The sequence below is a fragment of the Grus americana genome, chromosome 7 (genome assembly GCF_028858705.1).
Source record: "Grus americana isolate bGruAme1 chromosome 7, bGruAme1.mat, whole genome shotgun sequence".
Classification (NCBI taxonomy): domain Eukaryota; kingdom Metazoa; phylum Chordata; class Aves; order Gruiformes; family Gruidae; genus Grus; species Grus americana.
Genome location: NC_072858.1, coordinates 38872054 through 38887702, shown reverse-complemented (window position 1 = coordinate 38887702; position 15649 = coordinate 38872054). Strand labels below are relative to the sequence as shown.

At 41.9% G+C, this 15649-nt stretch overlaps 1 protein-coding gene across 5 annotated transcripts in view; it reads left to right on the top strand.

Moving 5' to 3' along the window:
• The window catches only part of PCDH15 (protocadherin related 15), a 1027345-nt gene that overhangs the window by 531926 nt on the left and 479770 nt on the right, over positions 1 to 15649 (top strand). The gene's annotated exons all lie outside the window — the stretch shown is intronic.

Here is a 15649-nt window from a genome sequence, read left to right as displayed (position 1 = left end):
GTCCCCTAAAGGACTCTGAGACAGTTTTGCAAAGCTGAAACAGAAAGTTTATTAAAGCGACAGATATAAAGAGTTCAGAATTGCAATTGATAAATGCACTTACTGCAGTAACGCTAATATATGATCATAGTGGCAGCAAAATGCTATCCCGGGTATTCTTCATTAAAAAGGTGAAATGGCAATGCTTACCAAGAAGGTGTCCCTATCTTAGGTGGAGGAGAAGGAGCACAGCCCGTTGACTGCCTCTTCAGAGTCTGCAATTTCTTTTCTCCACCCTCAGGGGTCACTTCCTCAGTATCCTTTATACCCAACCTTAGCTGTCTCCTCCCTGGGGTGACATTTAATATGATTTGGGTGGAGGGTTTAGTACTATACTCGTATATGTTTAGCATGTACTTCTTTTGGCTCATTGTCATATTTAGGGGTATCAACTTTAATATTAATTTTACAGATAATTAAGCAAAAGGTCTCACTCCGGGCACCGTGACCTTCAAGATTCTGTGTAGAAACTGTTTATCTGTTTACTCTGCATTCTGTAGCCAAAACAAGGCCATCTCGCTGGCATAAGACTCTCTCCTCCGGCTTCTTCTCATACCACCCTTGCAGATCTCCATCCACAATGTTTTGCATAAGAGATAAGTGGACACCAGTGTTTTTAACCTCTTCTGTGCAATTGTCACAGACTTGCATGGGAGGTGGGGGTGGGGAGCAGAATAAGAGCCATGGCCTGATGAGCAGTTTCAGCCGTGGTATTGTGCCCATGTTGGCAATAGCCCTGGGTGGGCACAGTTGGGATACCAGGAGCGCTCAGACTGAGCAGCTTCCATAGCTTACCTTCAAGATTTACATGTATCACTTGACTGCAGCAAGTTATGTTCCTTTATGTCAAATGAAACATTTATAACAGTGGAATATAAAGGAAAAATTAGGAGAGTAACAGAAAGAAAATGTCTTGACGCCCTGGCTATTCTCTTTTTAACATTTAGTTGCTACATAACCGTCAGGAAAGTACTGGAACATGTAATACCTACCAGTTGAGGACAAAAATACAAACATGGTTGTATATAATGTATATGGACTAGAAGATATTAGCACTAAGTCTTGACCTAGCATCACCTGCTAAATCAGAAAGGACTGTAGCAATAAAGTTCCCCAGAAGAGGAAAGATGTGCTTTTTTGCCAAAGTGCTTGTAACAGTGTTACTATTTAGTCAGTAAGTTAAAATGTCACACCAATGTGTTCATTTGTGGACAGTGAATTTCTTGAACGAGCAATTAGGTGTTTGCTTTGATCCTAGGGGTTTATCATAGCCAGAGTGGGTCTGTGCTTAAACCCCTAGAAGAAGTCTAGGAGCAAGACAGGAGGTCGCAGCTGAGCTGCACAAATATGTGTGTCTCCCCTGAGCTGCCCCCCAGGCACGTGTATGCATTAGGGAGAGCTTTTGTTTGAAAAGTATGTTTTTCTCATGCATTTTTGTTTGCTTGAGTCATGTAGGGAGTTTCTTTCGACACTGCTGAGTGTCACCAGGGACGTCCCCTTTCAGATTCAAGTCTGCTGTCTTTGCTTTTCTGCAGCATTAGGCATTCCTCCTCCTCCTGTGCTTCAAAGGCAATGGAACCAGTCCAGAACCCAGCTGTGTTCCTCCCTCGCAATTAGCAATCACAAGGCACCCTCAGTACATCTACAGTCTTCTTCAGTGGAGGCACTTTATCCCTATGATGTGGGGAAGCTTGGAAGTAGCTGGAACACACCTTTGAAAGTCACCAGCAGGTACAGTAAGGGTTGTTTCTAAGGCCATGGATGGAGATGCTGGGAGGAAACCTAGCCTGAACTGAGTGGCAGCAAGGGTCAGGGTGGAGCAGCCAGCTCCGGGCCACTCTGCACAAACCCTTTCCTGTGTTTAAAAAACACATGCATGAAGCATGTAGTTTCCCTGCTCCAGGAGAACCCCAGTGAACTGTGGTGCAGATTTCATGTAATTACATCGCTTGGTGTCCTTTGTACCACCCTTCCTGCCCTCTCATGTGACAGCTTATTGCTTAGACAGAAGCAAAACTTTACGAATTCCTCATTCTACAGAAAACACAAAAAACCAGAACCAGTAGGTTTAGGAGGAAGACGAGTCCTGGGAAAAAAAGTGAGCTCAGTAATGCCTGAACTATAAAACATGCTGTAATTGGTGATGTAAAGAGGTTGCACAGCATAGACACCTCCATGTAAAGCCGGTCCCAACCTTGTTTTTGTTGAGTGATCTTCTGCCTTTTGTTTTCCAGAATTTGTGTGTAAATTCTGTTAAGACGTCACTGCAGTAAAGCCCCATGGACTGCAAAAGTAAATGATTAGTAAAGGGACAAATTATACAGAAGTGCTTATGTTCAGACATAAAACTTCGTTTCTGCAAATACCTTGTGGGGAGGAAAAATCTAAAATAAAGATTAGGACAAAGATATCAACTATTAAATAAATATGTGAGATGATGCTGAGAAGTCATATCAGCTCGGCCATCTCAAAATTCTTCTGCTAGGCTTTATAGCTTCCTTTTTCTAACTTTTTTTCCCCCAAAATGGCAGCAGTTTTGCACCATCTCTGTCAGTCTGTCAGAGGACTGTGATACAAGATGATACCCATCTCTTTAACATAAAACAATTGGAGTCAGAAGAGATGAACCAACCTTTGGGACTTGGAGTGTGAATATTTTCGCTCTCCATTCAGTAAAATATCTATCTTAAGGTATTTTTACATTTAATTTTGTTACCAGGTAAGAGTAAAATGCATGGTACTCATTTTCCAAAAGATGAAGTGTTGAATATTCTACAAATATTTAATATAAATATTCTTAAAATATTTAATTAAATGCTTCGTCTCACCATGAGAAGCAGTGGAAACATAATCAGAGTTTCGTCACTAATTTAAGGAGATAATGCAAAGGTCCAAGGAGGAATAGCCGGACTGATGACGTTCACCCTAAAAGCATCTGGCCAGAACAGTCTCTGAACCATTATCCATGACCCATACCTGAGACTGACGAGTGACAGGAGAGGTCCCAGCGCTTTAGTAGATGAGGACAGAGCAAGGATGGCAGTTTATTTCAAGTTCAGTTGCTCTATTAAAAGTTTACCACATGTTGTTCTCCTAAGCGAACGTTGGAATTGTAATCTAGGGTAAGTCACCAGTAACATGGTCATGGCTGAATGTGAAACCGTTGTCTTGCACGCGTGCTGTCACACAGGGAGGCGTTTTCAAGTCTGTCGTGAGCTTGTGACAAATATTAAACGTGAGACTGTCATGTTTAATTCTTGTCTTCATCGACTTGTGCGATATCAGAAAGACTAGAATTGGAAAGTCGCGGACGTAACAGCTTCAGAAAGGTTTGAAAGCATGTCGACAAGGACAGAATTAAAATTTTAAATTATGTTGACGTATGAAGAAATGATCTGAAATAACTAGGATTAGTTAGTTAGTTAGCGCTAGGCATTACCAAACAGAATAAATGGGTATGCATAACTGATAGGAATAAAAAAGGCCTAAAGAGGGGCAATAGGACAGAGTGGCATCGTGTGAGGAGACAGTGAATGGATTTGGACTGTTCTGCCTGAGAGGTGCAGCTGAGGCATGGGCCTCATGGAGGGATGTAAGCTCCAAAGTGGGGAAAAGTGGTTACAGGCAATTTATTAATTCTTTCTTGTAATACAAGTAGTAGGATTAGAATATACTACATGAAATTATCCAGTAGAAGATTTAAAACAAGCAAATGGAGTGTTTTCCTATGTAGGGATTAGTGCATGGACCTTGCTGCCGTGCAGCATGGCAGATGGCAAAAGCTTAGGTGGGTTCAAGATGCAACTGAACACCTTCATGGAGGGAAAATTCTCCCCTGAGCTCACCAGGGAAAGATACAACCTCTGGCTCAACAAGTCCTCAAGTTGGCTACTCTCAGGGACGGGCCTCGCGGCTGGACAGATCCTGACTGGAGCCGAGCACGCCGGTCCTCTGTTTCAGCATGACTTCAGAAACAAGGTTGCTCCGTTACTAGATTTCTATGACTGTCGGCTGTTTTTGAGACAGTTATGATCCTGGTGCTGATCTGTAGAAACCCAGTGAAATCAGTGACAGTTTTTCTCTGTAGTTAAGGTAAGAAAGAAATATGCAAAGTCTTTTTCGGCTAGCTGCCATGAAAACAATTTCATGACTGCTTTTGTCGTGCAATAAATTACCCATAAAAGAGGATAGCAAATTAATTTGTTTTAATCCCAATAGTGTATTGTTTTATTAAGCAATGCTGTGGCATAATTAAGAGTTGTAACTGATTAAACACGTTACAACCGCAGAGCTATTAATTAATACTAAATTACAATAAAATTAACAAAGTGACATAAACAAGCCACATAAATGTTCTAAAACAACAGTGATAATGCATCAACTAAAAAGCTGCTTATGTAAACCATTTCTTAAAGAGTTTGACTGCTGAAATTAATATTATATAATAAGATAATTGCAAAAATGGCAATGGAGCAAGAAGAGCATTCCTTATGATTTTTCAATTCAAAAGACTCCTTTGATGGGAAAAATGGCTTTTCAAGTTGGATATTCTTAAGTGAATATTGAACCAAAGTCCTTGAACCCAAACTTATAGTATGGAGGGAAAAAATCTAAAAAGTAAAACTTAATGTCAGCCTCAAGACCCCCCTCTGGATTTCACACTTGTTTGTCTTATTTGAATACAAATCTGAACAACTCATGCATTGCTAAGCTTTAATTTAAGTATGATGTATTAATGGTACAGCTCAGATTCTGTTCTCATTTGCAGGAATGTCAGGAAATGTATGAAATTATTTGCATGCTTAAATGATTTGCTGGATTGGATGGTTCACAAATTCTGGAAATCCCGCAGGTATTCATTAATCATTGTGCATTAAGTAGAGAAATACAAAATACATGATATCAAAGTACAGGACTACAGGGGCCGATGGCAGTATGAGATATAGAAATATTTTTGAACTTTTTCAAACCTGGGATGAAATCTGATTAAGACCAAATACGTTTCAATAATTTAAAACAAGTTTTAGCAGTATCTCAGAACACCTAGCAGCAAGATTGCTGAGGTTTATAATACTTCTCAGGCCTTGGGATTTTGTTCTGTATGGGGCAGTGTACAAACTCCTCTAAATATATCTGGGTTTTATTGTCATTTTGGAACCTACTGAAAATTAAAATGGACTGTTTTCATTATCTCACAAACAGAAGCTCTAGAAATACACTGGTTTTTCCTAAATAAATTATTCAAATTTACTCTCAAGCCTAAAATGCTATTTGTAGCTTGCTGTTGAGTGATACTTTAAGTACCAAAATGATACAAACTAGACCTTGTGTAAGTATGAATCAAAGCTCAAATGTCTTAAGTCAGCAGGCTGCTAAAAAAACGTTTGTTACAAATATTGAAATACCTTAGACTTCTACTTCCAATATCTCAGGCAAAATTTGGTCTTTTTAAGCATTTTAATACATTAGCGTGACTAGTCTTTGATTAATCAACACTTTCTGTCCTGTCTTCTTGTTTGTTGTATGTAGACACACAATGAGCGTATGGGAACATGCAGATGTAGTAGTTACGTCACAGGTACTCCTGTGGAGGAATCTGTGTAAATTCATACACGTAGTCTAACTGCACGTGTGTGATCCTTAACTTGAATGGCCTGTAGATACCCATTTGCTTTCAGGTACCAAAGTTTTTGCAGATGAGGGTATTGTTTTGAACAGTAAAGGGCATGGGTTTATGAATCTGTCTTTAGTTATTTTTATCAGTGGACAGAGGGCTGATGTAAGAAAAAGAGCTAGGAATATATGTGTTCAGAACCATAAATCTATACATTGCTGAAAGTTTCCTTGAATAGTTCCATGCAAGCGGGAGAAATATTAACCAAACCAAACACAGCCTAAAACGGGCTAACATAAACATTCCACGGACTGGGGGATGAACGATTGTGGGCGCTTTTATTCCAGAATACGCTGCTCAAATATTCCTGAACCTGATTAAGATGGAGAGTAGGAGGGAGATTTCAGGAGGACAGGAATGAATATGCACAAACATGGAAGAGCAACCACTTGTTTAAAAAGCTCAGTGTAATTATGTCATACAAGTTCGTGTCATCCCTATTTAAGAAGTCTTTCTAGGCTGGGGGAAAGCAGAGTGCGAGGGAGGGATTGTGTCAGACTGTAACTGGGAATGTCCATCTGCTGGTTCTGCCCAGGTTCGTGATGCGTAGAGTGTGTGGCTGAAAGCACAACACTATTTTTATGGTCTGAGAGCAGCTGCAGCTTAGACAAAATCCTAAATCCTTTACTGTCTCATGCAGATTTTGCATTTGGCGTCTCTTGCTGTCAGTTTATAACTGCACAATACATGGGTCTGTTTGAACGCTGAACCTGCTGCAAACTTAACTTCCCTTGAGGACTCCGATTTTCAAATGCACATCGGGAGGTACCCCATCTTTCCTGAGTGGAAAGACTGTTACCCAGTTTCTCCTTGGCCATGTTTGCTGAGAAGGTCAACCTGCTGTTCTTCACCACTCTCACTGCACTCCCAGCTCACGACTGGGTTGCTTCTAGGAGTTTTTCTGAAACCATTTTTTGCCAAATGTACCACAACCTGTCACTTAAACTTGTTTTGCTGTGATTGAAACAGATTGGAGAGCAAGCCGGTGGCCCGTGCTCCCAGCAGGGCTGGGGGAGTGGGTGCCTCCACCAGAACAGCAGTGAGGAGCAGCTGGACGTAGGCTGGGAGACGTGTGGGCCCAGGCAGCTTTTCACTTGGCGTAGCTGGAGCTGGGTGGGGACATATTTGCAGTTTCTCTCCAACTTCCCTCCTTGATGAATAAGAGCATTTCATAGGGAGGGACTGGCACCATGTTTTCTGCTTTTAGGAAGAACTCAGTATTAAGTGAGCTAAAGCCTTTCCAGCTCGAATAACGTGAAGAAAGATAAAAGGTGTTTTCTGCATTTCTCTTCTCCTCATGTGAAACCACTGGGACAATCTCACATGTCGAAGGATCTATCTGTCTCATCCTTTAAGACATCCTCTGAAAGGAATAAGATTTTTCGGGGTCCCTAATGAAGCTGGAGGAACAAGGTAATGTTCCTGTGTTAGTTGAATGCCATATCCTGTAACAAGCAAAGAAAATTTTGTGAAACCACTCTGTCTCCCTGTTGTGAGGTGAGGGCGAGAGAAGAGACTGAAGGAGTATTATACCTTCTCTGCTGCTGGTCTGCAATGGTACCAGCTCTTCATGCATTCCCACAGCAGGGTTACAACCAATTTGTTGAACATTGCACGGCAGATGTAGTACACCAGGAGGAGGTGGTAGGCTGCTGGCTAGGCTCCTAGCTATGCTTTTTGGCTGGAGCCTGGTACATTGTGACCAGAAACCATAGAGAAGGAATTTCCCTCAGTTCTTTGGGAGATGCATTTACCTCTGGACGTGTTTGGAGAATCTGTACTCCAAGCATTGGCTCTGGCAAGTGAAGGATTTTTCTGAATACTTTAAAAAAACAAGAGTTTCCATGCATCCTCACAGTGTATAGTTATCTTATGCCTCGGTCTACAAAGAGAGAAGTGGTCAGTGTATGTGATGAATAGTGTCTTGGAAACCAGCTGTGCAACTGGGGTGATGGAAAACAAGACGTTAAGTTAGAGAAAGGTCCTGCGAACACACCAGGATAAACCAGGATGGGAGGGCTCTGATGTAGATTTTTCTGCAAGAGCTAGTGATGATCAGCTGAGAGAAACCAAAGGAGAGACTATTGATAAATAGAGCATATATTTGTGTATGTATTTCAATTGTCTGTCCTTTAAGTCTCTAAGAAGCATTCTGAAAGTCATGAAATTCTGCACACTTTTCTAATGTTTTCCATGAACATTTTATTGTCTTCTCCTCTACTGTGTTTCTCAAACAATTCAGATCGTGCCATTGCAGGGCTGTCAAAGCCAACAGACTGCAGCAGTGAGTCAGTGTAATCTGTTGTTTGGGTTATGAACCCCACGCGCTTCAAGTTTTCAAAAATCTGAAAAGTTCAATGTCCAGGTTTACTCCATTTTTCATTAGTGTCTGATTTAATAGAAAGCCACTCTGGACACTGCATTGCCACACTAAGTTGTTCCAGAGCCAGCTTCATAACATTGGCTGTTTTAAGAAAGAGGCTGTGTGGAGATGACCTGTCTTTCGGAGTGGTGGAGAGTTGTAGGGAAAGAGAAGATGTCTTATAACTCCTGAAACTTGTAGTAATTCACTGCTTTTGGAGAATATTTGTGTGAGCAGAGCTGAATTACCAAGTTTAAACTTTTTTTCAAAGTAATCCTAGCTCATGCCTGTCTAACAGTGTGGAAGGCCTGGTCAGGCTGTGGTCTGGGAAGATCTTCAACCTCTCCCCCACTCACCCCCCCCAACAGAAGCAGTGTCAGAACTGAGTTTCTGCAGAGCTGAGGTCTGTTCTTCCTCACGGCATTACCTACATACACGTAGGGCTTCAAAATGTGCTGAGTTGAAAACGCTGAGCTGGGCAGCTGATGCCTAACGTGAATAGACAGCCCGATGTCCTGGCTGTAGAGACAAGCAGGGATTTCACCGATGGGCTGTACAGGAATAGGCGAGAGAACATCTCAATGACTTCTCTGACTAGGGTCTACTTCTGGTATTCCGCCGCTTCGCCATCTCTTTGGTGTAAGGGATGAATCATGCTTTGAGCTGGATCTTCTGCTTACACTGAGGACTTGTTTACAAGTTACAAGTGTGCGGGCTTCGTCTGAGGTAACGTACCGACGTTTTTCAAAGCGATGCTTCTTGTTTCCATTGAATCCAAATGGAGCAACTGTTAGATATCTCGGTCTTTTCATCTGATGTGATTTGTGATGGTACCCCAAACAATTTCTAATGCAAGTGCCAGATACGATGGCATATGGCTGCTGGTTGTCAAGATTATTTTATTTATACAGTTTTTTAAAGTGCATTGTATTATACAGCAAGTCAGCTGGTCAAAGCAAGCAATGCCTGAAGAATTCAGGCGTGAGGCAGTATAAAATGGTACGATGACAGATGAGGAATATGGAACAAGCACAGAGTTGTTTTGTTTATTTATTCTATAGATGGAATAAACATGCAATCCCTGTTGATCTATAAATAAACCTTCTGAGGCACTATGAAATTTTGAGTGACCTGCGTTTAGGAAAAAAAGAATCACTAAGACGTTTTAAAAACTGTTTTGGAGGTTTTATTTTATTATAAGCAGTAAATGCTTTAACTGTACTTCGGGTGCAGTTGAGTAATAGAGCAAGTTTGCGTGGCACAGAGTACAGAAAAAAACTCCGTCAGAACTGAGATTGTAATTTTGGAATTTGATCGCTGCTCCTGTCTTCAATCTACCAGGTTCCTCCGGCTGTGTGAAACCAGCATTTACATACATTCTAAACAGAGGCAGATGTAAATATATAGGAAATGTATACAGAAAGCAAGAAATAACGCTAAAGCAAATCACTTACTTTGACTCAAGTTTACTTTCTGTTCCCAAGAAAAATATGACTAAGTTGATTTTCCAGAAAGGAATTGCAGTAAATCAAGTTTTTATTGCTCCAATTTGACAACAAAACTTACAATAAAAATGCCAGAATAATACTTTTTACATATTATTAGTAGTCATTGGAGACTTTTGGAAGAGGTGGTTTGCTAAGGGATTTTAAGAACACCACCTGTAAGTTTTGCTTACTAGGAAGTAAGCACATTGATTTACAAACCCAGAACAGAGAAGTTTTATTAGTTGTAGAGGATGCAGTTGCATTTGTATTTTTTCTGATGAAAACTTTTGCTTAACATACTCTTCAGGCATAATCAAAAACCGTTTTTTCTATGGGAGACGAGAAGAAATGTTTGCATGCAAAGCAATTCTGCTCCCCATACCCTAATGCTACTTAGTGCATTTTGGTTCATGAATTTTTGTTGTAAGCAGCCAAAAAAAAAAGTAGTGATTAGTCTCTGCAGAAAGCAAATTATATGAATATTTAAAGAGCTGTTCAGTATTCTTTAATTTCTTGAGTTACAGAGTATATCTTAGCTGCATAAAAATTCAAGATCAGACATTGAGAGAAGTGTGGAGATGGAGTTTGCTAGGGTATCATACATGAAAATGTAGGTACTGTTAAGAGTCATTATGGGTAACATTTGCTTAATTAAAATAAAGGTGGTAATTTTCAATGATGCCTGAGAGATTTAGGATTCTTGCTTCATGAAAAGTGTGAATTTACATTCCTTAGCTTTGATAATATTGCTCTATGATTTTTAACATAATTGTTTTAAATACTTATAAAGGAGTCACTTACTTAAGTGGAAGACAGAAGAGGCCAAGTGAAAGTAAGAGGTTCAGAGAACATGCTGGAGAGAAAAAAGTTGATTTCATGTACAAATAAATAAGGCAGGACGGAGGAAATGCATGGAAACATTCTTTGGTTTAAGTTCGTGACAGTACCCTGTGTGTATCTCTGATCTTATTCTTTTTAAAATGTTCAGTGAGAAATATGCACGTGGACTAAGAGAGCAGAGAAGGGCAGGGTGCTTGTGGCCCAGACAAGGGCTGGGGAGAGGCTCTGGGACCTCAGAGGATGCTGCAGGCAGAAGTGACACGGTAGGTGTGTGCTGTGAGGTCACTCGCATTAGAGGAAGCTGATTGGTGAGCAGCAGGTGGCTCTGTGAGGTGCTGACGCCTTGTCAGGGATGGCATAGAGGGCAGAAGCCAGCGGGTGTGGGTGCTGGTGGCAGCATGTGAGGACGTGGTGTCCATTGTGGCGGTAAGGGGGGGTTCAGGTAAAGGTGATGTGGCTGGGAGACACCTCACGAGACCTCTTCAGAGAGGCTCTTAGCCAACGTCTAACCACTAACCCGAAGCCCTAACTTTAAAGCTAAACCTTATGCCTAGCCCTCACCCCGTGCCTAATCCCAAATGCTTACTTCTGAGCTGAAGCCCAAAATCATTACCTTACCCTAACTCTTCCGCTAAACTGAACCCCTAAACAAAAAAGGTTGCCCAGAAACCCTCGGGAGAAACCCAAACACCGTAATCCCTACCCCGATTCATCCCTAGCCTTACCTGTAGCTCTGATCCCAGAGTCCCAGAGCAGACACCCTCACCAGATGCCCCGACCCAATGTGTTGACCTGAAGCCCAAGCCCTTGCCCCCCGCTCCCACCCTGGCTCTCAGCAATCTGTGGGCCAGCAAGCAGGAGGAGGGCAGGGCTGGCAGGTCCTGGAGGGAAAGGCCATGGGAGGAGGGGGTGCTTCGAGGCAGGGGAGAGCGAGCAGCAGCTCAGATGAAGTGTAGGTAAATGTGACATGGTGTGTGTGGGCCATGAGGTCACTTGTGTTGGAGGAACCTGATGGGAGAGGAGCAGAGCTTGTGAAGGGCAGAGAAGAGGCAGAGCAGAGGCCAGCATGTGGGTGCTGCTGTGAGGAGTCGTCTGTCCCAGCACCTGCCCTAACCTTTCCTTTAAAGCTTTCCCCTAGCTCTTACCCCAATCCCCTAGTCTAATTCTGAACCACCAAATCCTACTTCAAAGCTGAACCCCAACCCTTACCCTGAACACCAGCCCTGATCCCTAGCTGACGTGCTCCCCCTAAGCCTAGCCCTAATCCAACCCCCTAACTAAGAAATCTAGCCCATACCCTCCCTGCTAACCAGAAACCATAGGCAGACACCCTCATCTTCATGCTCTGCCTCACTCTAACCTGTAACTCGGATCCTGAAAAATAAGTTGCACCCCCTGCCCTAACCTGAAGGCTAACCTGCAACCAGAAACCCTAACCAGATCCTAACAGCACGTAGGCAGCTGCTGAACCCCTCATCACCCCAAAGAGAAAACTAACCCAGGTAGGCGGTAGTGGTTTGGACATGAGTAGTATTTCCCAGGCTTGGCAATATGACTGATTTTTCCTGTTTTGTGGTAATGCAGCCTGGCACAGCCCAGCTTAACTGCTCAGCAACATCAGGAATACTTTAAACCAAGCTGTGGGAAGGGACAAGGAGTGCCCTTAGTGACAAGAAGTACTTTCCTGCTTGGGGGACAGCTGGGGAGGTCTGAGGTCAGCCTACAGGGAGGGCTCAAACCTTGCTGTTTCTACCAGTGTCAGCGCGATGACCGTGTGTGGGGCAGCCTTTCCTGGGCACTGGGCTCCAGAGTTTGCAATCTCGCCTCTGGGTTCCTCCTTCCTAGCCCCTGCTTCTTGTGTCTGTCTCCTGCTCTCTGGGCTTGGTCATGCTGCGGTACCTTCCTGCCCAGGCCAGGTTCCTGCCTTTGGTTTCCTCATCTGCCCACATGACTGCTTATTTGAAAGCATGACCTCCTTATAGCAAAGAATTTTTGATTTTGTGAATGTTAAGGCCAGTTCTGCTTCACTTCACTTTGGTGTGCCTTGTTTATCTGTGTTGCTGCTGCCTCTGCTTTGGTACCTGGTTCCCATCCCCAAACCTGATTGCGGCTTATTCTTAACCACTGGCTACAACTGCCAGCATTTGGATATCAAAGTTTGGAAAAATACTGCCACTCTTCAACAAGACATACCTAAGCAGTAGCTAGGTCTGGCAATTAAAACTGAATGAATGCAAATGCACAAAGAGGCAATGAGTCCTTCAACACTAAAACATAACCAGCCTCACTGGATCAAAGCCCCGGGTCTTGGCCATTGCAAGCTCATAACGTCAGCATACCAGGAGAGTCAGATGATGTCTGTTGTGAAAGGTCAGGAACCCATTTTGGGGAAAATTCAGAAATTAATCCTTTATATACTCGAATTCTAGCATTTGTACTTTCCCAGCAATTCCTTCAGTCTTCAGAAAATGAAAAATTACAAGCATCTGAGCAGAACTGCAGACTGAACCCGACCTTCAAGGTCTTCACATTGCTTCTGGGTGTTCTTGGGAACAGAGGCCTCTTCATGTTTCTTCTTCGCAAACTCAGCCTTTTCCTCTCCTTTAGCTGAAATATTATTGTTAAGAAAGGAGGAGGAGGAGGAGACTGTCCTCAAAAACAAGGATCTTAGAAACATACCCAAAAATGTTTCAGATTTAATGATAGGATTTGTTTTTCAGGCAGTCATCAATTGTAGAAATTAAGCTAGTCTTGAATTACAGCCTTGAAAATGCATTTAGTCAGCACAATATTTTGAAATTATTACACCAACATGCCATTTGTGCTTCCTCTCTAATTTAAAAGAAATGCATACATCTGCTGGTTACCAGGAAACATGGCAGCAGAATTTCAGAATGCCTTTCACCGAGTCTTCCATCGCTAAAAGGACAGCAAAGAAATAAAGGGCCAACTGTCCGGTTTTCAGCCGATACAGGGGTTTAATGGTTGCTTACTAGATACCCATGTCATCACGACTAACTGAAGGATCCCCCCAGTTCTTGCCTTTCAGGATGAATTTTAATATTACGTGACACTTGCAGACAAGGGCTAGGAGAAGGCACTGAATTATATCAAAGCACATTCTTAGCTTCCTCCTACCGTGTTAGTGTGGGTTTTTTAACATGTCCCATCACATCCTCTTGGGAATAGAAATAGTTAATAGTTTGGAGCAGTAGCATGGTTTCGAAGTGAATCCTTCGATCATTCCTGGTTTATTGAGTTTTGGGTCCGTTTGGAGTGTTTTGGTGCATGTGAGTGAGGTTCCTTTTAAAGGAAACTAAACCAGAAGCCCCATTCCAGTGGGCACAAAATGCTCTGCTCCCCGCAGTGGGGGTGTGAGGCTCCAAAGGAGTGACCAGTCCTTCGGGCACCTTTGAACCATGTGTATGGTGGGGATATAAAGTCCAAAGTAAACCCCCAAATTCTAGATTGTGTAGATGAAATGGCTACAGAACTACCTGCTCTCATCTCCTCCTCTTGCACCAAATCACAGGCTGATGTAATATTCCATAGCTGTATCATCTTCTAGTGCTGTAGAAAACACAGCGCTGAAGTGTCTGTCTCTGTTTTAATGTTAAAATCCCAAACAATCACAATCTAAGCAGCCTATTTTTATGTAAAATAATATACAAAACTAAAAGCCCTTGATGATTAGAGGAAAAGTGTTCTACAGTGTGTGAACACCACACAGCATGATGCATCTTCATTACAAAAATGCAAAAATGACGATCATTTATCATAAAATCTGCTGACAATAGGTATTAATCTCGTAGTAAAGCAAGTAGTAAACCCTGTTCCCATGGCAATGCGATTCATTTTATTCCTCTCCCTCTACTACATGCATGGAAGACTGGGCATTCTTTGGACAAACTAATTGCAGCCTTAATGCTGTGGAGTTTCGTGGGTGAAATATATAATTATTTTGGTGGAATGTTGAATCGGTGGTAACCATGGTGTTGGTAGAAAGCGCCTGTATTTCATACAGACCAGTGCACGTGCTCGAGGAGCAGCTATCCTCCCATCTTCAATTTTATACTAACTCTGTGTAAGGGAAAGAATAGGAGTACTTTCAGCAGTAAGTTTCAGTAATATGTTTGTATGCTGGAAACAATATTTTTTTTAATTGAAAAATATGGTAGAATTGTTTGATGTCTTCAGAAATGTGAACAAATGTTTGTTGCAATGAACTGAATGTTGTTTCTTCCTTATTTTTGTCTGGTTGTACTTTCTGGTTTTTTTTCTTTGTGTGTGTGTGTGTGTATATATATATATATAGTAGAGAGAAATTATTTGTTCAAGCAGACCTGTTCTGGGAAGAGTTATGTACTCCCACATACATATGGTGTCTTGGTAATGAAGCTTACCAATTTTTACTTAAACAGTTTATTTTGAAGGCTAATAAAATACCATTTTGTTTCCCCTTATGTGCTTTTTGTTTGAAGTCTGCATAACATCCATGTGTTTCCATAAACTTCTATCAGCTTTAAAAGCCATGAGTTATTTTATAAATCTGACTATGCAACCTACTGTGCATTTGTTCCACCTCCAAACAAAACAACAGTTTCCGTTCTTGCAAAGCAAGCCACGTGTACCTAAATCTTTAAGAGCACGGCAAGCTGGCTAACTCCAATATAACAAGTAATTTCTGTGCTGTCAATTAACAGCCCTGAGAATAAGTTTTGTTGTTTTATTGGTTGAGTCTTTGCATATTCCGGACAATTGGGTCCTATTACATGGATAACTCATGAATACTAAAGTAAAAGGGAAAGCAGCAACCTGCAAAATGTCTTTGCTTCATGTGAAATTGTCCGAAGATAATGCTGACAGATGCTGTCTTAGTAAAAAGACCTGGATTTTGCCAAAAAAGAGAGGTGAAATGAGCCCAGCAACTATACGATTCATTTTTAAAGCCAACCAATAACAACTTACAGCCTCTCCCCCAAAAAAGAAAAGATCCTGTTCAAATGCAGGTTCAAACTGAGTTTCCTCCCTGAGATGGCGCAGGTTGAGCTTGGCCCAGGCTGCAGCAGGGTGTTGTGCCTTGCTCATTGCAAGCCTTTGGATTCTGGAAGTGTTTGAAATGGGTTTGGGGTAGGTTAGGTGTGCTGTGCATGCCTACTCTGAAAATGAGACCATGTACAACTTTTTAGTTTCAGATTACAATTTTGGACTGCGTATAACCTTGAAGTCTGGAAACATTCAGAGCTG